This window comes from Cardiocondyla obscurior, linkage group LG11 (genome assembly GCF_019399895.1).
Source record: "Cardiocondyla obscurior isolate alpha-2009 linkage group LG11, Cobs3.1, whole genome shotgun sequence".
Taxonomy (NCBI): Eukaryota; Metazoa; Arthropoda; class Insecta; order Hymenoptera; family Formicidae; genus Cardiocondyla; species Cardiocondyla obscurior.
In genome coordinates, this window is record NC_091874.1 from 4,548,640 (window position 1) to 4,572,815 (window position 24,176).

General features: G+C 42.2%; 1 long non-coding RNA gene across 2 annotated transcripts in view; it reads right to left on the reverse strand.

Annotated features, from left to right (window-relative positions):
- LOC139106554 (uncharacterized) overlaps positions 1-24,176 on the reverse strand; it is a 206,444-nt gene that overhangs the window by 79,179 nt on the left and 103,089 nt on the right. For both annotated transcript variants that reach the window (XR_011546383.1, XR_011546382.1), the window contains 2 exons: positions 9,346-9,470; positions 9,213-9,249 (listed from right to left, as the gene is read on the reverse strand). This is a non-coding gene — a long non-coding RNA (uncharacterized lncRNA). The remainder of the gene's footprint in view (positions 1-9,212; positions 9,250-9,345; positions 9,471-24,176) is intronic.

Consider the following 24,176-nt stretch of genomic DNA (forward strand, 5'->3'; position numbering starts at 1 on the left):
TTTTCTCAAATTGAATCATTACAATCTTAAAAAAACTGAAGCTTTAGAAATGAAAGCCTAAGAGAGATTTTCGATTAAAATATTTTAAATAGACACGAGAAACACCGCAATATCTACAGGTATTCCGCGATACATTCTCCTCCAATATCAAGTATATCATCGATAGTTTTTGTTGACTCCGATGTCGATATCAGGTATCGGTACTTCGTCTCGATACAGCAACCCCGGCGGTCCGCTTGAAATGGGACTCATGCTACTGCACTCGTTTTTATCGTCATTACGGCGAACATAATTTTTCGTATATCCACGACGGAGGCAGTAAGGCGCCTCCGTATTTCTGGTGTCGAGCGCGGGCTGAAGAAGGTACGGTGGAAAAGAAAGGGAGAGAGACCGGGAAAGAGGTACGGGCCAGAAATTTGTATTCAATTTCAGCGGGACTGTTTTGTTTTACTCGGTTTCCTCCGCATACATTACGCGAGACGTGCGCGGCTTCTCAAGCGATCTTTTATATTATCAATGTGGCTTTACCGGCCGCGAGAGGAACGAGTGCGCGGGTCCTCCCGGTGCACGCGTGGCATTCTTACTCGTCCACGCGTAATAAGGGGCGCGTAAAGAAAACTTCGTTGTCCTCTTCACGATGGAAGCGCGCGCGGGTTTGTGGTCCCAGCTAGAGAAAATGCAGAAGCGGCACCGGGAAAAGCACGGGCATAATTAAAATGTATGTACGGACCGAAAGGCGCGCGACGGGACGAGAGAGATTCTTGGGTGGACCTTAATGCACTTCAGAGTCTTATTATTCTAATGTGTCGTTAGAGCGGCTGGGCTCGGCTCCCCTCCTCCCCCCCCAGTCGAGGGAAAGAAGATGCAAAAATTGTAAAATTTATTTAGGGAACGGGGAGAGGATGTCCCCGTACAACTCAAAAGCTGTAATTTGCTCCTGGCGAAATCGGATTACCCGAAGTGCCGGATAGATGTATAAAGATAATTAGAAAACTCCGGATAGTTGAAATTATTCCGTACGTACGTAAGAGAGAGGTATTCCCGCCCGTGTTCCGAAATGAGCGAACGAAACGGATTTTACTGTCGCTGTAATTTTCTTTCCCCACCCCCTATGATTTGGAGTCATGCAAATATTTAACGTGACGTACAGGTGCATCAATAATGAATCGCGCGCGCCACCGTTATCTGCCGCGTGACGCGATAATCTATACACGGAACTATCAAAGTCGTATTACGAATAAATAAAAAAGTAAAATGCATATCCGGATTGTGTACAGTACTCTGGGGAACATCGCGATATAGTGCACACACGTGTCAATATAGTATACCATGGTTCCGCGTGAAACTTCATCCGCCCTGCGCAGTTTTATCGCGCGATGCAATTAATTTTGCCGATATAACACAACCAGCAAAGTGTTGCTCTTGTCATACGTATGACGCCGATATCTGCTGTCTCTCGACCTGTATCGCTTTTTACATTGCAGTATCTTCTTTCAAGATCGCTTTTCCACAAAAGATAAGACGTTTCGTTGTCTTTATACATTTATTTTGATCGCGTAACTAAATTATAGCAGCTTGCAGTTATTTCACGTTAAAAAGTAAAATTAGACGTGTCGGTAATATAAGAAAATTATTAAAATATATCTTCTCGAAACGTACATCCTTTGATGTGAAAAATATTGAAACGTTAATAACAATAACGTTACGAGTATAAAAAAAAACAGTTTTAAAAAGTTAAAGAGAAAATAATACTTCATACGCTAGTTAATTTAAAGTGAAATTTTTCGTCAAAATTTTATCTCGGAGATCAGTCGCGGGTACTGTGTATACCTTTAAAAAGTAATCTCCCCGAATCTCACATTCCCTTTAAAGTAAGTCAAGCCAGCTGTTTCGCTGGACGCGAATGTAAAGGGATCCGCCGCTCACTCTCGGGTGTATATGAAGGCGCCAGCGTAGATTTCGCGGCAATTGTGCATGAGCTTCGGTATATAATTGGGATGAATATTGAGAAGTTGGCGGTGAAGTTGCAAGTAAACTTGGATGCCTCGAGGCGACCTCGCTGCTTGAGAGCAGAGACGTGTTGCGGACAGCTCTCCTCTCGCCGTTTCTCTCTCTCTCTTCCGTTCTAACCCACCTTATTCACCTATCGCTGCCACCACGTTGCAAAACTGTACGAATATTCTCGATTATCCGGCGCCGTGACAATGTCTCCGTTCCCAACGTCGGCAGTCGGGGCATCCGCTTCCGCACGCGGAGAGGAAATCTGCTCCCCGAAGGAGAAATAACAACGGCGCGGCATACGGCGCGTGGATATTAAATGCGAAAAAGAAACGACGGTAGAACGCGTGACGAACTCGCGGAAAGTTTCGGGCGCATCGTTGATATTCCACATTTTCGGGATTAATATTCAGAAAAGTGTCCCTTCAATGAAACCGCTTTTACTAATCTGACTTTTGATGACTGCATAAACGATCATCCGACAAGAGGGCGATTCGTGCAACGTACAATTTCGCGTTTGTACAAGTACAATATATTTTCAATAAATATAAAGAGCGAAGATTTCCACGCGACGTTTAATATTCTGTCGCCATCGATCTTGCCCAACTCGCAACGGGCGAAATCATTATTTGTTACGCGCGATCATTACCCGTGTACCTCCGAAAAGTTCAGAAACGGTCTTGCTGCTTGAAAGCAGAGACATGTTGCGGATAGCTACCACTCCGTTCTCCTCTCCTTAACCACGTTATTCGGCTATCGGAGTTCCCGTACAAAACTATGCGAATATTCCCGATCATCCCACCGTCCTGATGGAATTCGTGCGCTTGGTGCGCGCTGGCGAAATATATCCGGTCGGATATCACGCCGAGGAGAAATCGGCGATCGAGTAGGCACGTTGAGCGGGATTAGAAAGAAAAAAAAAAGGGAAATCGCAGTCGTAAATTCAACTTCTTTTTTACACCTAAAGCAAGCATATTAATTATCATGCAAAAACTTTGCGTACACGTGCTCGCTCTACGAGAAAGATAATGACGATTGTGATTGTTAATAATTTCCGTTTTTTTCCCCGCGTGCATTCTCTCTCTTTCACACTTTTTTTATCGTCCTTCGTATTTTCACAGCTTTCGACAAAGCTGACTTTGACGTCGAAATATATCGCCCCGTTCGACCATGACGGTATACGTGTAACGCCTGCCAACGCCGGGGTGAGTAAAATTTTGAAAAAAATCAGAAAGTCTCTTAAAATCTCTCGTCGACTAAATTTTATAATATCCTGATAATGTCTTTTCAGTATTAATAATTTTTTTTTACAACTGAAAAGTTGATCGTAGCGCGGTAAATAAATCGTTGAAGTTAAATTAAATTACGAAATAATTTTTCTTCGCAAATGTGTCACGTGAAAACGGTGGGTATTTTTTTTTCAACGTTTGTGTAATGCGCGCGTATGAGGTTAATTAAATTATATGAAGGAATGATTCTACGCGCGAGACAGGGGGAGCGTGTAGTCGACAGCGATTGTTGCATTATTAACTTTACGCGCGGTTGTTTCTTCGCTGAGCTCCGTCGCGGCTACGTAGTTTCTGCCACGAGTTCCGCGGGCGCATCTTTCTGCCTCCTCCGTTTACGCGAATATAAAGCTCAAGTCCTGCGTGTGATCGTTATGAAAATCCAACGGCGGAGACCCCGTAATTTGACGCAAAAGGAAACCGAGGATTTGCTTCACGCGCTCCAATTTCATGCACTTGGAAAGCACGAGCATCGAACTTCTTTACGAGGCTAATAATATTTTTTACACCCACCACTTGCTAGAATTTTTCTACAGACTTTTCCCCACGCATTTGTTTTTATGAGAGGCTGCCGCGAAATGTACGGACTATACTTTGTTAAACTTTATGGCGCACATGATGATTTTTTAAACGCTTTCGAACGGCGACACATTTTTTTTCTCTCTCGAATTTTGACAAGTTTCGGAAATTTAGAAAAATTTTGATAGCATTGTTCTTTAAACTACTGATTTTGTACAGATGCTAACAGATGCATTAGGTTAACATGTTACATCTCGTGAGAGCGGCTTTTCATATCCTTGCGTCACGAGCGCATTCCGCGTTTCATAATATAGATGTAATTCGCTGAATAAATATATGTAAATTGTATAATCGAATACGATGTCTCTTTCACATGGAAGATGTCAAACATATTTCAATTCTCCGCGCCGCTTAACATCGTTATGATAATCGTGATGAAAACATTTAATTATGTTATAACGTGGCACGTAAACGTAATGAGTGCCTACATTAACGCAATTATGATAAAGCTAGCTTTATAAAATTCTGTACATAAAAATATCTCATGATTACAGCCACTGAAACACGTGAGCAGTATATTTTGAAAATACAATTAAACGTTTAAAGCATCCGCTTTTATTATTTATCCGCGACAAAGAAAAAAATAAAAATAAAAAAGAAAAAATAAAAAAATAAAAAAAAAAGAGAGAGAAAGAAAGAGACAAAGATTTTTTTCTTTCTACACTTAAATAAAATTTTACATCCTTATGCACGTCGCCGATATTTCTGATTTCATAAAAACATTTTAAAATAAAAAAATAAATAGAGGCAACGTTTTATGGATAATGCTCTCACGTTGGATTGTTATAAGGGAATTTCTCGATAGATTAGTTCCGTCGTTCGCGCGCGTTATGGGACGTTACGTCGATCCTTTACATGCCGTTCCATAAGCGTACCCGACCGAGGCAGGAAGGAGCTCGTTTAATAAATAATTTCCCCGCGTCTGTTCCCTTCGACCAGTCCGTTCATTCTTACAACGGCGGCCCCGGTATCGATTTCCCGCGACTGTAAGAAAAATAGACAGCGTTCCGGTAAATTTTTAATCCGTGCCGCTGTCGATGTCTAAATAAAGAAACTTTCTCCCCTTTTATGCAAAACTGGCGTCTAAGAAAGTTTTCGGGCGTAAAGAACTGTACGAGACCGAAAGGGGAGCGACGAGGGATACACGCTCGCTCAATATTTATGCGCCGGCAGCCGGTGCTCGTTCGCCTTTCCTTTTATAATAGTGCCCCGTTGAACTTGTTGCTGAGTTTTGGTAGCAATTGTTACATATTATTTAGCGGACAACTTTTCAGCGGTCGAAAGGAAAAGTAAGGTCGAAAATCGATAACGTTTTGGAAGATGCTGTAAATGCGAAACCGACCTGAAACGACGAGCTGTTAGCCGTAAACCTAAAATCGCGCGCTAGACTACATACGTCAAGTAACGTGGCAACGACTTGTTACATATCGGAAGGTTTTTCAGTTGGCCGATACGATAAATCACATCGCGCAGACACCGCGAGAGCCACTCGAGATCAAAATCTCTTGATAATACGAGAGACGTCTTTTAACGCGATGCTCCTCGAAGAAATTGCATCAGTTTAGCCGTCTGGATTCGCGATACCGGCTCCCGACACCGTTCAACAATATCACGCACTTACGGTTATAGAGTTAGCCTGTCGGCTGAGCGCATAATTACCTACCGGAGCGGAGAATCTCGCGTAATTTTCGGGCGGTGAAAATTTCATGGCGAATACGTACTCGCGCCGCCGTTTGCCGCTCGCGCAAGGCGTTTTAACGAAGCGCCGAGCTGTCGTCGTCCCTCACGGGCTCGTTGCGAATTTGCAACACGACGATCCGCTCCGCCTTCATTGCGTCGAACTTCGCTGCAACCGGGTAGAGAAAGCACGAAGGTGGTCGGTGTACAGATAAACCGGAGGCGCGCTCGCCTTGCGAGCGAAGCCTGAGCGAGTGATGCGCCAGCACGGGCGGCAGACAGCAAAATCATTTGCCAACGTCTGGTTTGTAAATTATTACAGCTACCCGGGAGAGACTAAGTCGCCCATTATTCTGTTAAACGCTTCGTAGAACGAGATTCATCCCCGAGTCGAAGGGACGTACGTAAAAGTCCCGTGGGAAAGCTAGAAATTTTTTTGGATCGTTCCCTTCACTTTCAAAGGTGTAAAAACAATACGAACAGCACAATAGAGAAAAGTAGATTAATGAAGTACAAAGACCTGAGCATTTGTCATTAATGAGGAGGGGCTTAAAAAAATTATTGAGTACCTGGGTATTATTTTATATATTGCGCGATTTTGAGATTTTAGGAAATAAAGAATTAGAACGGGCTTGATAGAAATATAGGGAATTGTTGCGTATACCAGACAAATGTACTATCTGTGAAATATTTCCCTTAATCGGGACGCTGCTAATTACATGGCCGCTTTGTGAGCTAAATTCTTTATTACCTCGAAGCGAATGAATTATGCGTATAATCGTGCGTGCGGTCGCTTCACTGTATTGCCGCGAATAAATATTCCCATATGCACGCGTGTGAAAATACCCGACGTGTGCACGAAAAGCTGGCAATTTTCCCAACATTTAAATAGGATCCGGCTGCGAACCGGTAATAAGCAAAATTTAGTTCACACCAGATTAATTTCTTTTTTTTTACGTATTGAATATATGTGCGAGTGTGCATTACGTACGGCATAATATAAAATAAATATATTATTTTTTGAGATCGATTTCAGTACCGTGACCCGTGGTATTTCTATTCGACGAACAATTTTTTGGCAAAATCGGGGTAGGGTAGGAAGGGCCTTCTCCTCGGCGAGAAACGTGCTGGGAGTTCTTGCGATTTCTTTGTTCGATTGATGTTCAATGCGAGAAATGTGACGGCCGATACTTCAACCTAGCCGCGATATTCCCAGGATAAATGTCGACGAAGATCGCAGACGAGTATTCGGGAGACAGATAGTCGGACGGCGATGCCCGTATTCTCGGAGGATTGTAGATCCCGTGAAATTTCACGGCCCTTTCCCGTGGTTATCTCTTTAATCAATTTATATGGGATTCTTATAACGCTTAACGTTAATGCCTTGCATATATATATATTTTTTTTTTTCTTTTTTCTATCGCGTTTCGTTGCGAGGAATACTTTTTCTGAATAATTCGTTGAGGTCGCGTTTGCATTCATGGCTGGGTAACTCAAGTGTCGGCAGTCCTGAACTTACTCGGCGTAACTGTCCCGATATCTATAGCGTTCGAAATTTAATAAATCTCACTTTGCGTATCACGCGTGTCCCGAGAGTGAAAAGAGGAGAAGGGCTCGGTTACCCGAGCGTTGCATCAAGTGCGGCGGCGTCGGGAAGATTTTCCTTGGCTGGCTGGGGAAACTTTGTCGAGAGAGTCCCGCGGCGAACTTTTAACGCTATACCGTATACGCAGAACATCTTGGAAAAGTTTCAACTCACCTACTTGCCATTCGTTCGCGGGACGAATCTTTCCCCTTTTCCCCCCCTTACCCTTTTCCCGGTGCCGAATCCCTTTTTACGCGGGAGTGTCTTCTACCTAGGAAGTCGTTATAAACAAGGATTAAGGTTCCCGGACGTGCCGTATTTTTCCGCGCGTTCTTCTCGGGATGCATTTTCCGCATTCTCGTCGAGCGGCGCGATGACAGATACTCGCGACTTCGGGAAGCCAAAGGCGCGAACGACAGAAAGGGAAATGCGATAAGCAGTACGCTTCGCGTTTCGGGCAGCTTTTATTTCGAAATTTTACGACACATTAAATTAAATGAATAAAATAATTATCGATTACTTTAGCTGGCTAACTAGAACCTTTATATATTTCACATAACATGTCCATCTAACTGTAAGTTTAATCGAATTGATAAATTCCGTAAATGTCAGCGTTGCGTTCCGCAAATACTTTAGAATTATAATCTATCGTTGCGTTAATCGTTTGTGATTGAAATCTTTGGCATTATAATCTACTTAATTAAAATTAATTTAATCGATATCGTGCATTTATTTCTAATATTATAATCCGACGAAGGCATTAAACGCGCGATGAATGTTACATTCGCGAGTGCAAAATGCGCGATTAAAAAGTGCTTAAAGATATATTAGAGTCGATTGCTGCGTGAATTATAATTTTGGTAAAACACGTGCACAGTTCAGGGATTACGACGGCAATTAAATAGGCGTGTATTACGCGTAACGTAGCAGCGAAGATACACTTAAATGCTTCCTTACACTCCTAATTTTGCACGCGAGATGTACGCCTACTTGCACCAGTTTTGGGTGCCCGACTGAACATTAAACTTGCCTCGCACATTTCTTCAATTTGATTTTGCGTGACTGCATCTTAATTACCTTCGAGCAAAACCGAAGGAAGGAGAAATACCCGCAGATAGAAACAGAGAAATGTGGAGAAGAGAAAGTAGGAAAGCTGTGAGAAATTGATGCGGAGAAAACGCTTTAAGTATTCGTCTGAATAAAATATTTTAGAACCGAAACGTAAGTTTTTCTTAAATTTTCTTTTTTTTTTTTAATTTTCTTTAAAATGCGCATAATATCAATTAGTTTCTATAAATATGTACGTTTGTTAATTGCCGATATTTTTGAGGAATGTATTTATTTTCGCGTCTTTGACTCGAGCAAAGTCCAAGTTATCGCAAATCAATTGATTAAATAATATACAGCAGTCGTTCGACGAGTCAACCGAGACGGACGTAGGTTAGAGAGCAACAGAGACATATTATAGAGAATCACGCAATTACATCGCGGCCTTTAATGATTAGCGTCATTACGAGGAAGAATTAGGCGTGCGTTTCTGCAGGACGAGCCTACGTATTATATATATATATATACACACATACATAGGACGTCCTAATAGAGGGTTCACATATAAACGGCGGATAATAAGTCACTTACACGAATCCTGAACCAGAGGATTGGCCGCACGCCAGTTCTCTCTCTCGCTTCTTTCCCTTTCTCTCTCCGTCTCTCTATTCGCGCTTCGGTTGTTCCGATCTATTCTATATCGCGCCCGTCACACGCATGACGCTCTTAACTAAATTATGGACAAAGTAGTGCGATTCCCTGGCTTAAGGGGACATTCACAAAGTTCCGGTACAGCCCCACGAATTTCGCGTATTCTCTTGTAGGGCGTAGTACCTAGCGAGGGTCTATCATTTTCCAAAACGAAAAAAAATACGACGTATACATATCGAGCTTATCCTCCGTTTTTAAATATACGCGTGCAAGGGCCACTTTAGTTCCTACAGTTATTGCTATTCTCAGTCTCCCACCCGAAGACAAAACAAAAGCATTTTAGCGTTTCATTTAATTATACTACAAGAAAAACAAATTATGGGACTCACCAATCTGCATCAGCGGAGTTGTCGAATCTGCCGGTGACTGTAACATAAAAAAGAAAATATTAATGTAGACAGGTCAGTTAATTAATGAGATTAATAAAATAAAAAAAATTTTTTTTTTTTAATTTTTACTTACTTAAAAGTTGCTCCGCCGATGTATGATGCCCTTCCCGAGCCTGCTCCTCCTCTCAGATGGGGGGACGTGTCGAGTCATCCTTCCGCGACACTTTTCTCGACGACAGCGGATGCAACTGCGTCGATCTGTAACAAAAAGAAATATAAAGTTTTATTATAGTTCTCGTGCCAAAAGGGTTTTTGTTAAACGGAAGTGCGAATTACAGCTAATTCATGCGTTGCGCACCAAATTTTTATAGAGAGGATTTTGAATTGTACTTTACAAATTACTCGGAAACTTATAGGATGAATCGTGGCTTTCTTTATTCGCGGCGAGGAAATTATTCGCTAGCTATGCGCGGCCAGACACGGTGGCAGTAAAGTAAATCGTGCAAAACATCCTTCGCCACGTATCGCATCCCGTGTCAGCAACAGAGTGACGGACGTTACACGGTGTGTTGTAAATTGCGGGCGTCCTCCACGGTGCAGTTAGCAAGGTACACAGCTCTCGATATGAAACTACGGAGTTACGTTTGGCATTAGCCGACTATTTCTATTGACCCGTTCCAACAATTTATTTATTGTTTATTGGACGGTACGTAAACTTTGCTCGCAAAATTTAAAAAATTATTCAATTGTTCAAAAACAATGACTTAAATTTTTTAATATTTTTTAAAATCTAATCTATTTTTAACACCCATTTCTAAACAGTTTCGCATTTTCTTATATTTCCAACTGTATATTAATTATTACTGATCTCTATTGACAGAATTTCAATATTATTGACTGATAAATGAAAAAGTCAAAGCATAAATGGGTCAAATGTTTAATTTTTAAACTTCTTGTCAGATATGGTTCTATATTTAAAACGACTTAATGTATAAAATGGGATTCAAAAGTTATAAATTTAGTTTTCATTTTTGCTGTTAATCCGTCAAATTCTATTCAATCTTGTCGTATTCTGCGATGCATTCCGTCCTCACGCCGTCAATCATATTTGCGGAGATAAAACCGCGCGCAGATACGTTAAATCGAATTTAGGCGGCGATCGGACGTCACATCCCGAAGTATCAGGGCGAATTAAATGTTAAATCGTAGCACAAAGGATGACCGAAAGGATGGTAGGCGCGTTTTCGCCCTTTCGGCCAGGAAGGCCTTTTTTCACGTTTTGCTGGCCGGCACATTTGAATTTTTATAGCGGCGCTGATAGATTGACAGACGAATTAACTGACAGTGTCGACGTCGACACTGCTTCGAAAGAGTCGCGCACGGGCGAATGATTAAAGGCGAGAGGCTCACCGGTTTTGTTTTAAACGGACTATCGTAACCGCTGAATGCAATGAAACAGATCCACGCGTTGCCGTGCGCTACTTTAAGAGAAAACGTCTGGAGTAAAAAATTTCTGCGCGATTACTTGCGAGATCAATTTATATTACAACTATGTTTCTGCGTGTAATCAAAAAGTTTCGGGTCCGTTCATCCGGCCGGGAGCGAAATACTCTGCACTTTGGTTGAAGGCGTTTCCCTGAGAAATCCATTAACATACTTCAGCTTTCATAATTCATCTAAAACACAAACATCGGCTCGGTCTAATTCGGGTCAACATTCACGAAAGGAAAGCATGCGACAATTGTGCAAGCGCAGAGATGTAGGAACTTGGCTCGTGGTCGATTTAATTTTTCAAAGGTCATCCTTCGAAAAAGACATCGGATGATTAACCGAGAAATTTTTCAAACGAACCTCCGCGGTTTTCGCGTATTAGTAGAGAAATTTGAACGATGCTCTATTATACCGGATGAAAATTCGGAAATGTAACCGGATAATTGAGACAGACACGAGGGGAACGTGCTGACATAATTACTGTCAGTGCCCGATTTACCGGGATAATTTCGTGATACGTGTCCTGGCAGGAGTAATTCCATAATGCTCGAGCTCTCCGAGCGCCGTAAATCTGAAAAATTCGCGTTACAGGCCGGTGATTAAAGAACGAGGCGATAATGGAAGTCAACGTTGAAATTTTTGTCCGCAACCCCTGACGCGCGTCGCGGCCTAATTATTTAACAAATATGTCACCGGTTGACTTTCCGTCACACCACTTAAGTCGCGACGTCACATTTTTCGTCGCGTATCGCGCTAACGCGCGTCCTTTAATTAGTATAAAAATTACGCGTGAAAATTACATTGCGACCCGCGGATAAAAACGGCAACATTCTAAAATCAAATTTTCCGAGGTAAGAGAAAAGAACATGTTTTGTAGTAGGGATCACAAACTTTTACGGCTGCATTTTACGGCTTTATACGAACGTTGCAAATAGTAAAAAATAAAGGTAAATTAAACCTCGGGGATTTTACTCCGATTACTTCCTATAACATTTTTACATTCGAAAAGTTTCGAAAAGTCGCTTCGCGCGACGTTTTCGAGTAACATCGAAGGGAATTTTTCAATCTCCTCAATCCGGATATGTAATGCACTTTCCCGACACCCAGAATGTCGACCGGCCGCGCCATAGAACTCGATGCAATATAAGAATCTCCAGAATTTGTACAATTTTTTAATGCCCATACCGTGCAGAGCAGGTTTCCTTCTTCGGCAAAATTTGAATGGCATGACGCCATATATGTAGGAGAGGACACGCTACTTTTTAAAAGATATTAAAAAGCTTTATTTTCTCAAAAAGGATATTTTCAATTTAAGGCCAAGTGCATTTATTCCGCGGCACAACGTGTGTTATATGGGCGGATTGTAGAGCGAATCACGACCCGAGTGGAAATTTATCTAGCTAATCTGATTTCGCAGCTAGTGGTTAGATCGCGTAGATTAAATATATTTCTTAACTAGTGACGAGCTTGGTACTGGCCATAAATTATAAGAAAGTTTTATTATTTAGTGACTGTTTTCAAGAAATTAAGTTGTCATTTAAAAAATAAAAAAAATGAAAATCTGTCTAGTATCGGTCGTCTGTCACTGTCCAGCGCGGACCGTGTATATAAATAGATATCTAAACGTTTTTCGCTGCGTACTTGTTTACTGTTGTGAGATGTTATCTTACGCTCGCTCGACTGCCGAAATCGCCAGACAAACCGGTTCTTGCTGTCCGCTGCCCGCGCGTCCTCCACCTTGCGAATTTCGAGCGCAAGGTACCGACCAGATGTCAACACACGCATGTACTCACACTACCGCGGCAATCGGCGGGCCCGGCGACAGCAGTCTGGACAGTCGAGCGCGCGTAGGGATAGGTCAAGTCGCGAAGTAGTAGACTCGTACGCGGCGAAAAACGTTTAGATATCTAGTTTTTCTAGCTCGTTATTAATTAGTAATAATTATCTAGTACCTTTTGTTAGACAGCTACGAGATAAACCACGAATTGGCTAGCTAATTATTAAGTAACGGTGGGAATCAATTTTCACTCGGAGACGTTCTAAGTTGAACGTATTAAATTGTTTTATGCCGCAATTGCCTTTGATAAATGTATTTTTAGGTTTACGACGCACAATTGTGCGGATTGAAAGCTGGTAATTATTTTCCGCTCCCTGCCGCATTACCAATGCAAATTTCTCGAGTATCGATACCGTACGAGGCCAGGCAGATTTTTCGCCGAGAGAGCGTATTAACTATTTTTGCGCTCGATGAACGTACCGGTTAAATCTGGGTTATTATTTCGGCGTCAAAAAGGGCCATTTAGCCGTGAAATTCGATTTACTATGGCGCGCAAGGCAAATTCGATAGAAAATGAACACTGAAAGGTTATTATTATATATACGCGGCATCGTATATCAAATTCCTTCCTTCGACACTTCCAGTGACAAAACAAAACAATGAAATGGTTTGTAAAGTGAAGTGGGAACAAATTAGATGCGTGACAGCGATAAATAATTGATGTAGATGTACAGTGCAACGCAGACATTGTACTGTTTATTTATTGAATTTTATTACGTTTAATTAGAATGCAATATGCGCGTATTTACTGTCCGAGAAATTGACAATTTTAATTTAAAATACCTCCGAGTGGTTTTCACTTTTAATGACTGCCACAGGGCAGATTAGAACAATTAGAGAATTTTATTATTTATTGAAGGGAGATACGGCAAAGAGGAACTTGAGATTAAATACGTTATATCCGAGGAAAAAAAACAACAAAATCTCGTCTTTCACCCTTTCTCTTATAAATGACGGGATGATGTTGCGGCTTGCCAAGAAGCAAGAGAATTTGTGGTCGTCTACTATGCAGGATATGAGCAGATACCAAAGCATCCTGTTTTTCAGTTTTAACCTTCATAATCCCGAACGGAGGTCCATACGAATTTTATGCTATTAATGGAAATAAATGGTCTGGCTATATATTCTCCCGACAATAATCCATATTTGACCGTTGCACATTTTTATCATCGTGATTTTTATCACATTTGTTTCCGTCCTTCGCGCAGATTGAAAAATTTCCGACATAACGAAATTTACGGTGTGCCTATATTTAAAAAGATTTTACATACATTTTTGCCAAATAAATCAAATATCCTTTCGGCGAAAGCATAATAAATGAATTAAAAAAAAAAAAAAAATTAAAAATTAAAAAATAGATACATCGAATGATGTAAACGTTATTGTGCATCCCTTCGTTTTTCACGAGAGCGAACGCTGCACCTGTTGTAGCATAATGAAACCGAGCCTTCTAATTTTCCGGAATCGATTACGCTTTCAATTATTACTCACTGAAATTACCGATAATGATTTTCTCGGCGAACGATTGCGACAGCGTACGTTGGGAGCCGTGCACGATATCGCGGCCGTTTAGCCACGAAATTCGATTTGGCGAGAGCGAGAGAGAAAGAGAGAGAGAGCTGGCTACCGGAATAGCGCACACGGCACCGAGTACACCGCGAATGGTGTCCAGTGTCCTTGCTTCTTCGGTACTTCGGGTGGATGCTCAGGATGCTGCGGCTTGCCGCGAGTGGCGACAGAATTTCGCGACCGTGCAAGCGAGGCGTGGCGGGTGGTGCGGAGTGTGAGGCTACGCGCCCTCTTTCAACCAGCTCTGTCTGTGCTTCACCCTCTGTAATTATTTGCTGCCCGTAATTTTCTTTAATCACAGGAGCCCGGGGCGCTCCACGTTCACTTTGACGGACTCGTGTCGAAAGGATTCGACGCGCGCGGGCCATGCTGGCCAAACACGCTGCGATATTCACCGTACGATAGAAAGAGAGAGAGAGAGAGAGAGAGAAAGATAGATGACGTGTGAATAAAGAGGAACGAAAATGCGGATGCCGGGTAAGCGAAGCGGCGTAAAGTCTCGGCGTAATGTAGAAACGGGTGGGAATGGGCGCGACGGGACAAAACGGCGAAAGGGTAAAGCGGAAGTGGGACCAAGAATACGGATCGAGTTTTCGCATATTCGGTATTCTATACTCAGCGGGAAGAAAACGAGGACGCACACATACATGCACACGTGCTGTGCGCCGAATTGACGCTATTAATGCGCGCTTTTCGCATTCAAATTTTCGTATTCCGGTATTCACGTATATTCGTTTTAAATACGATTGGTGGTGAACCGCGGATAAACTTAGCAGTCTAGGATAAAAAAAAAGAATTGCCGGGCGGAAAAAGGGAAAATTAAAAATACACGTTGGCGAGAGAAGGGCACAGAAGAAGCGCAGGTAGTTGGGAAAATTACAGCGGGCAAAATTTTCCGGCAGCGTTTGACCACACGTATACCGGCGCGTAGCGCAGCTGGGGGAGGACTTTTTAACGAGAAGAATTTCCATTCGGCGGCCCACCTCGATGATAACGTTTTCTAATTTGCCCTAAGTCCGCGTCGGGCTTTAGAAACCCGGGCACTTCTCGAGGATCCAAGAGATTCCGAAAAGTCTCTACTTCTCGCGGCGCGGCATTAAACCGGATTTACGCGCGGTACTTTTCCTCGGTCAATCGACGGCCGATTGCTATCGCTCGCGTCTATAATTGTGTGTTTCTAAGAGATAAGGGAGATTCGCTGCAATCGCAATTACGTCGATCAAGTATAATTATCGGTCTACTTCCCGTTTCTTTTTAAACTTCTTCGTTATCTCTTATATTAAGATAGTTGGTCAAACATATTTCTCGTCACATCATGTTATATTCATGAGCAGGAATTTAAAAAAGATTTAACTGTTCTCCATTAAGAATTTTAATGTCTAGACTTTAATTATATTTTTCAACGCGCTTTGAATAAAAATATCTAGTTATTTAATTATTGTTGCACGTATTGTGTCTTGATTATAGATAGCACGTGTTTTATAAATATAAATTTATTACGAAAGTTCGTATTCGGAAGTAGAGCTGAGGGTCTTGTAGGAGGACTACTTTAATTGCGCGTCGCAAAGTCCGAAGGTATAAAACAATTTGTAGTTCCGCATTCTCACGGTGTAATAATCGGCAAATACGAATAGTAATATCGGATGCAGAACCGTCGTCGCGACGTTAATCCCATTTGCTCGAAACACGAAGTGCATCGATGACATCTGCGTGCTACCGTTACAGTCGGATTGCTGCAGCAGCAGCAACAGTTTCTACAGCCCCGGAACAGCACGATTATCCGGAACACCTAACGTCAACCGCTTTCTAGAGCCGCCGCCGCAGTTCCTGCAATAGAATGACGCATGCGGAGCTTTCCGCATTTCGATCTTCCGTTATATCGAGTCGCGCTGCGAGAGACGTTTGCAAATAAAAAAGAAAAAAAAAAAAGGAGGAGAAAAGCTCCTCATGTAAATGCATTTCGGGATGTGCCGGTTAAAATTTTTCTTGCGGCAACGCGTTCCAATGCATGGAAATACTCGTGGCGAGCATCGATTGTCGCCGCTCGCCGCTCTTCGTTTTAATGGGTCGCTCTTAGATAATCGTTCATGCCTCGTTTCTCTATCGTGTGTGTCGTTACGTTATTTATTTTTTTGCAGCTTCACCGACGTCGTTTCGCGTCGCGTGCTATTACAAAATTAAACATATGGCCGCGAATAAAATTCCGCAGTAAAATTCGCGCGTACGCTCGCCGATTTGTGCCGGGGAGTTACACGTGGAGCGTTGACGTCCGGCGAGAATCGCCTCGGCCATAACTCGGGCGATGTTACGGACGCGCTGCGCAGATATGCACCGTTATTTACGCACTTCCGATAACCGCGCGCAATGAATACCGTAAAGTTTCGTAAAGACCGCGAGCATAAAAGCCCGCGATAAACGGAGAATTGTAGAGGTTCATTGTGAGCTGCTACAAGTTTCGCCGCTTCACCTCGCCGCGACGATAGTCGCACAATTCTCGTTTCGCTGTCGCTCGTAATTTTCAACGGCCGGGCATGGTGGCAGCCGCGTGTTCCGCGCGCCGAGCCAATTCTCGGGAACACATACCATACGGTTGGCATTTCGGCGCCGATTCCCAGTTCTCCGCGGTCCACGGCGTGATCGAATTAAGCGCGGGTCCTCGGCGAAAATAATAACACCCCTCGGCAAAACGCAAAACTACTAACTGACCCTGCCGCTACTTCTCCCCGTTTTTACCGGACGAACGTGGTCGCTCGCAAATTTTATGATATACCCCGGACCTCTCCTCTGGCGAAACTAATTAGCATCACTCTCGGGTCTCGGCGGCGGTTGCATAGAAGGCTTAATCAGACCTCAAAGTATTAGACGTGCCGACTTTGTGCGAACTTCTGGCGCAATAACATTTCCGTTGCCGAAACCGCTGCACCAGCAGCACGTTGCGACGGAAAAAAAAAAAAAAAAAAAAAAAAAAAAAAAAAAAAAAATTAAAATAAAATAAGAAAGATGAAACAGGGGTCAGCGGTGAAAAGCAGAGGGTTAAAAAAAAACCTATATTAAGCGGCCGGTTAAAACATAGATTCCCGAAAGTCGCAAGAGAGAATCCAGTAGTTCCAGCCGATGTTATAGGCTCGACGTTAATTCACTGCGCGGCGAAGTAATGTACATTCAATTCTAATTCCGATGAGAAATGTGCGAATGCAGAAAGGGGGAAGGGAGGAAAGCGGGAATACGGTTCGCGATTCATCTCGCGGCGAATAACGCAGTTTCGCACTCTAGAAGACGACGCCATCGATACCAATCCAAAGTTTTGCGATCTCAGCCAGCGCTCAGCTGTGCGCGCGGTCCGTGTCATGGGCGAATATTCGCGCACGTGTTGCGAGCACGTATGTGCATTGCACGCGTAGGCGAGTTCTGCGTTTTGTCTCCGTGCGAGGGAAGAGAAGCGAAGACTGCGTGCGCGGAGACTCCCCGGGCGCCCCGATCTCTCCCGCGGAAGAAGCCGCGTTAATTAACAGTCGCGGCCGATCGCGATACCACCGTCGAACTATAAAGATAACAGCGCGCGTCGGGTTGTTCCCCTGTAAATGGCTGCCGGGTGGGCGCGTTGCAACCCCGTTCTCCGTCCTCGCCGTCATCGTCGTCGTCGTCGCGACGTCGTATCCGACAAAGTCCCGCGACACCGAGCCGACTGTCGGGGATGTCGGTCGTCGTTGTTGTTGTTGTTATCTCGAGCTGTTTCCTGGTAATTGTCTTCGCTCTTAGGCGGCTCGGGACGGGCTCGTTATCTGGTGAATAATTCAATAAACTGCCGCGGAGAGTTTGTAAAGCGAAAATTTCACGGTTTAGGGCAAAAAGCGACGTGGGAGATGTTCCGTTTGATACGCTACGATTTCGCGGGCTTCCAAGCGCCGCGGTCTCCCGCCAATCGGATGAAATTGCGGAGTTTACTTGCGTGTTCTCAACTATTCAGGTCGTTTTTTTGTTTAAAATTATTTTAATTTGCGAGATTATTTTAAATAAAGAATCAATATTAGAGCGACGTGGGGAATAATTTTATTAGCAGTTACTTTGAGGCAATAAATTAATATCAATCGATCGGCCTCTGCTCCGCAAAGTTTTTTTCTTTCCTCCCCCCCAGCAATCGCGTGGATTTAGCTCGGCTCGCTGCGGACGGAGATCCGAAACTGAAACTAATTTTAAACTCGACTAAATAGCTCTGCCAATAGATAAATACACATGGGTATCATTGTACGTTGAAACAAACGTGTTTTGCGCGGTATACGTTACCGGGGCTGTTACACGCATTCGGGACATTCGATACGATGCAGTCGGGACGCAGCGCGAAGCTCTTGATGCACTTTGCCGCACACTCGAAAAGCAGGTGCGCGCCTATCGGCAGATATTTCAAAATATATACATATAATACACTCGATAAGTGATATGGGCGCGCGCGGACGCCGATCACTCGACAAAAATACAATTTGCCGCGTCGGCTCGCGCGATTTCAAACACGCTCAAAGCGTGTCGCGCGCGAGTAATCGCGCGTTTATCCGCCGGTAATTACGCCTGCCGATGCGCGCCTCGCGTATGTAGACATTTTCCGGCCAATATTCCCCGATAAATATTTCGCGGCCGGCGCGCAATCGCGCGGGTGAATTGCCGCGTCGCCGATAAACATTATTTATTTTTCTCGACAAACGGACCCCTTCGGAAAATACATATTTCGAGTGGCGGCGGCGGCGGCGGCCGCGCACCATCGGCACACGGCCGGTGTAACCACTGAATAACGGATCTGTTTCTGGCAACTGTTGAATATTCAATGAAATAATTTGTTTCGTTCTATCCATCGTTCTTTTTCCATCTCACGGCGCGCCGCGAAACCAATCATAAATTGTACCGCGGGCTGTTAGCGGGACGAGCCGCGCAACGTCGACGACCAGTCAAGACACTTCTGTCGTGCCAACGAAATAATTAGATCGCCATGAATAAAGCCACCGGAACTCTATCCGGCATGCGCTCGCTAATCGCGAATGAATGGCTTCTGCAAATTTTACCTGGTAGAATTCCTCGAGACTAATTTTGGACTTGACGTTGGTTTTAATAAGATCGCCGCCGATGCCGCGCGGGAGCTTTGAAATTATGAACGAGCTGAAATTCTCGCGATATACGTTCTTAATAATTAGACAGTAATATAATTGATTTTATATTATTTTCAACTAACTATAGATCGTAGTAGATAAGAATACCGTGTCATTAAAATTTTCACGACATATCAGTTCAGACCGAGCAGTTAATTCTATTTATATTATATTCGCGCTGGACTCAAATTCATATTTGACCGCGATGGTCAATGGTTTCCACAAACATGCTTCCACCTTGTAAATTTCTTAACTATCCCAATGTTCATTCAATTTACACGGAGTCACCGAGCCCGTCAAACGCGTAACGTATCTAATAAATGTTTCATCGTGTATATCATGTCCGCGATGGTATTCCGTTTCTTTCGCGCAAAGAAGTGTGTAATTAAATCACTGATTAAACAAAGAAGCGTTCTCTTTGATATCGCGGATTGACGTGATTTCTTGCCTCGCATAATTCTATTCAATCACTTTGTTTTCGCTTGTAAAATCCGAACGCTAAACCCTCCTTTCTTTTCTCCTCAAAACCGAATAAAATATGACTTCGCAAATTGACCTTAACTGCACTCTGAACGATTCAGGTCGTATTTGAAGCACTTATTTTATTGTGATATCTAAGTTCGTAACGTATGATCAATCGTTTACGTCGACTGCTATGCATCGCGTCTGAGAGTATCATGCACCATTATAAATGTAGCAGGAGGTAACTGACACTTCGTTAACGGGCAGTATACGGATAAAGGAGAAACTTTAAAAGAGAGGGCTCGGAGTCTTTTAAATGTTAAAGCAATTTTTAACAACGTCGCTATCTATGTTGCGTAAAGCTTCCTTTTACGCTCTCTGCTTCGTATGAAATCGCAACATTTTTTTTTCTTTTTCTTTTCTTTTTTTTTCTTTAACAACGGCTGAGAGATCGCGAATTATATTTCTATCGCGCGCTTCTGTTCGAGAACGACTAATATAAAATAAATTTTACAATTGATGTATCGGGTCATTAATACAACTATTATGGGACATGTTTTTCTGAGTCGTATCTTTATGTTCGATTATAAAATTTTTCAACTTGTACTCGCGTTTTATTCGACTTAAGTTAAAGAACCTTCATTGTCAAGCTAGCGTCACACAGTACTACTTTATTAGAGAGCTCATAAATGGATTCCACTCGTTGAATGCAAAATCCAGAATCTCGTGTGTTCTGATTGCGGATGTGAAATCGGGGAAGAAGATACCGAACGGTGCATTTATCAAAATTCGTACGGAAGATCTGCGTCTCGAGATCCGACGGAACACAAGTCGGCGTTTAGGAAATCTCGCGGCCGGAGGATTAGGACGCAAAACGATTTATTATAACGAGTATTGCTTGTCGCGGTCGGAGTCACGGATCTCTCGTAATACTTTGCGAAGTAAGGAGACGCAGATTGGAGATTAGCGCGACAAAATTAATAGGCCGCGGCCTGACAGGAGAATACTGCAATCCACCTGGGGCCGCGTCCGGACAAGTCTCTCGGAGTGTACACGACTTAAATAAGAGCGCGACGCGACTGAGGAGGTGATTTTTAAAATAATTTCGCGCCGCTCGCTCGCGAAACGAGCAGTGAATCATTACCGTAAGCCGACGTCGCGAAACAATCGACCGTACCGCGCCGCCGATGTAAATCAACTGTATCGCGATATAATTAATGATGCAACTTGGAAAATTTCCTAGGCTCGGGACAAAAGTGGGCTACCTCGCGGCCTATTTTTTTTTTAATTTTTTTTTTTTTTGTCGTGAAATCATCAATCTTTTTCCGTTTCCGGCCTCCGCTCGCTCGCAGCAATGTCGATCAATTTTGAAACGCGTTTATGCCGCGGTAATGCTTGCATCGATCCTACGTCTCGAAGGATCCGTGTATAGGTGCAAAAGTGCGAAGCTGGAATATTGATTGCAGTGAGGTGACTGCTCGTGAAAATCTGGGTAATGAAAGAGCTGCGACAAACAGCTTCTACAAAACTTCAGTAGGGAATGTCTCAACTAGAAAGGGGAATTAGTTGACATAATTAAATTCAGACTGAGCTACATTATCCCATGCAATATACGTTTTTTTTTTTCTAAGTATTTTACTATAAAATAAATTCTTTTATAACTTCTCGAAAAGACTGAATGTAGGAACCGAGAAAAATTTGGTAGCAACTTTCAACTTTACGTCGTCGTTACGAAATTGATTGGTAATATCAGCGTTTGAAATGTTCGTTAATTCATGGTGGATGCGGTGATTAACCGCGTCGATGGATAATGCATATAAGAGAATGCGATTCTCTCCCTCGCCTCTTACGAAAGCGGTACGCGATACTGATTAACGAGGATCGTCGAAGAAAGTGAACCCGCGTCCATTGTGCTGCGGCATCAATGAGCTCTCTTCGATCATTTTCTTTCAGTCCTCGAGTGAGTCCTCTTCTTTGGTTTTGCGCTTGTCATTCTCATTTTGCTCACCGGACTCTCAATTTCAACTGTACATTCGTCTCCCAGATATTCCGACTCCGTCATGTCAATCGATAACGTCAGATTGTTCCAGTAAGAAAGTGATGAAGGAAACGTCTCCTTTCGTTATATTTCGTCATTTTATAAATCATTCAATTGAGCGCAGGAAAGAGTTCTTTTTATCTTAATTCAGATATTTTATAATTGGGTTAAAATTAATGTATATTACATATTTAAAGCATTGTTAGTTCTCACGATATTAATATTCTAGAAATTATTTAGAAGTGTTCTAGTTTTTTTTCAATTTAAAAATAATTAATGCTATAATTTGTAATAATACTCGTGAGCTGAACAATATTGACAACATATCGGGCATACATCAGCTGAAATTTAACAAGCACCTACATGCTTTGTGTCGATAATCTTCAGCGCGATAAAAGAACACGACACATAGAAATTGCTGAGCATGAAGTGACTCTTGTCCCCGCTGTGAGTTCCGTAATTGTTCGTTCTCTCCGCGTGATTGCTGTACGAAATAAAAAAAAAAAAAAAAAAAAAAAAAAGAGAGAGCGGCAACTCGGTACATCACAAGATAACGAGTAAATAAGAGAAATAAAACCGCCTAAATGAGTTCCATCTGCCGTTTTGAGAAAATTGCAAATAATATGATTATTGTAAAATAACAAAAGAAGATCTTCTATAAAATTTTAAATTAATAGTATTAAAATCGTAGCCAATTTACATATTATATTTCTGGATTACTAAAAACAGTTAACGTTAAAACAGTTTGGATACTATACATAACATTTTGTTATGTATTACTAAAACCGATGGCATATTTAACTCTAAATTAAATTTCTAATTTACCGAATAGGTAATTAATTATATGCAGTCTTCAATTAAAGATGAATATTATCATCCATTTTTAGAGACAGTATACTGTTGAAATGCTATATGAATAAAGTTTCCATTTTAGTGGGACACTATATTAAGACTAACTTATTCCGAAATTTTATTTTAAACACTCTATTACGTTTCCTATTAATTTTCGCTCTGTTTGTCTTTTCTATAATTACACATTTTTTGGAATTTTAAACGACGTAGTCTAAGGGACATTTTCGCGAACAAATCTTATAATTCTTAATAAAGTGCTGACTTTATGGGGGTGTCGGAAGCGATTTTCCTCTGCAGTTAAAAGCCCTCTTTGTCGCGATGCGATTTCGTGTGTATTTTTCTATTTCATTAAATGCCACGTAAATATAAGATGATATTAAAACTGGCGCGAATTTTGGGTGGGCGTCTCCGTCTTTATCGTCGATGCAATCCTGTGCCGGCACGTCGACGAAAAGTCTAAACAAATATTTGCCACGTACTGGCCAACCTACTCTATTTGCATGTGCGGGAGGGCGTGCGCGCAGGCGAGGATATATTGGTTTACCTACTGAAATATTCGGCCGTCTGTCAGCCAGTGTAAATCTCATTCATAATAATGACGGCACTGCTGCGTATCTTCTTCCTTGCCTATTCCTTTTTCATTTTCTTTCGGAGCGCTGTTTCTCTTTCTGTGTCGTTATTGTCGACGATTCTCTTGACGCAGAACCGTCAGAAATTTTATTTATCTTTCGAGCGAATAAGTTTCTTTCAAAGTTGACAAAATCTCAGTTTAACGGTCGGATGCAAATATTATCGTAATCTATTGTAAGAGCTTAGAAGTGCATAGAGTATGTAACGTCATATATAGTATATTCTAATTTTTTTTTTCTTACTTTAGACAAATTAAAGGCAAGAGCATTCTGTTACAACTCTCTTATAAATTATACTGTTTATCTTTTTTTTTGTCATAAAACTTTATCATTAAAAAATTATAGTATATTCGCTGGTTATACAGTCGTTCCCGTAATCGGTGTATTATTTTTCACTAACTGTATCAAAATAGGTCGTCTTCAAGAAGTATTACAGGGATGGCAAGGTATCGCATAACTCAGGATTACTTTCCTCTGCGCACAAACGAAATCGTCTTATCACCAGGCGCTGGTTCACTTTTACTAGCAAGAAAAACCTACGCGCGCACACCCACGCGGCGGAAAATTTATATCACTTTGTCGGTCAGAAGCAAGACTTTAAAATACTTCGTCTCTAAATATTTAGAGATTATAAAAATTGTAGGGTGTTATATTAAGCTTATATGTCACGCCAAGATATACAGCCGTTTTTATGAATCGCTTAAGCATTTGAAATTCTCAAGTTCTTTTTTCGGATTCTACTCTTTCATAGCAAACGTTAGACTTCGCTATTGACAGTTGGATTATTCATTACGATCGATTTTATTAATTAAAATGCTATGTGCAGATATGAGAAGTCACATCCAATAGAGAAGTGGACGTATCACAAGCGGTCAGCATACCAATCGAAAAGAAAAGAAGGTCGAGATGCAATTTATCGTGTCATTCGTGACAGCTAATCGACAGTCGATT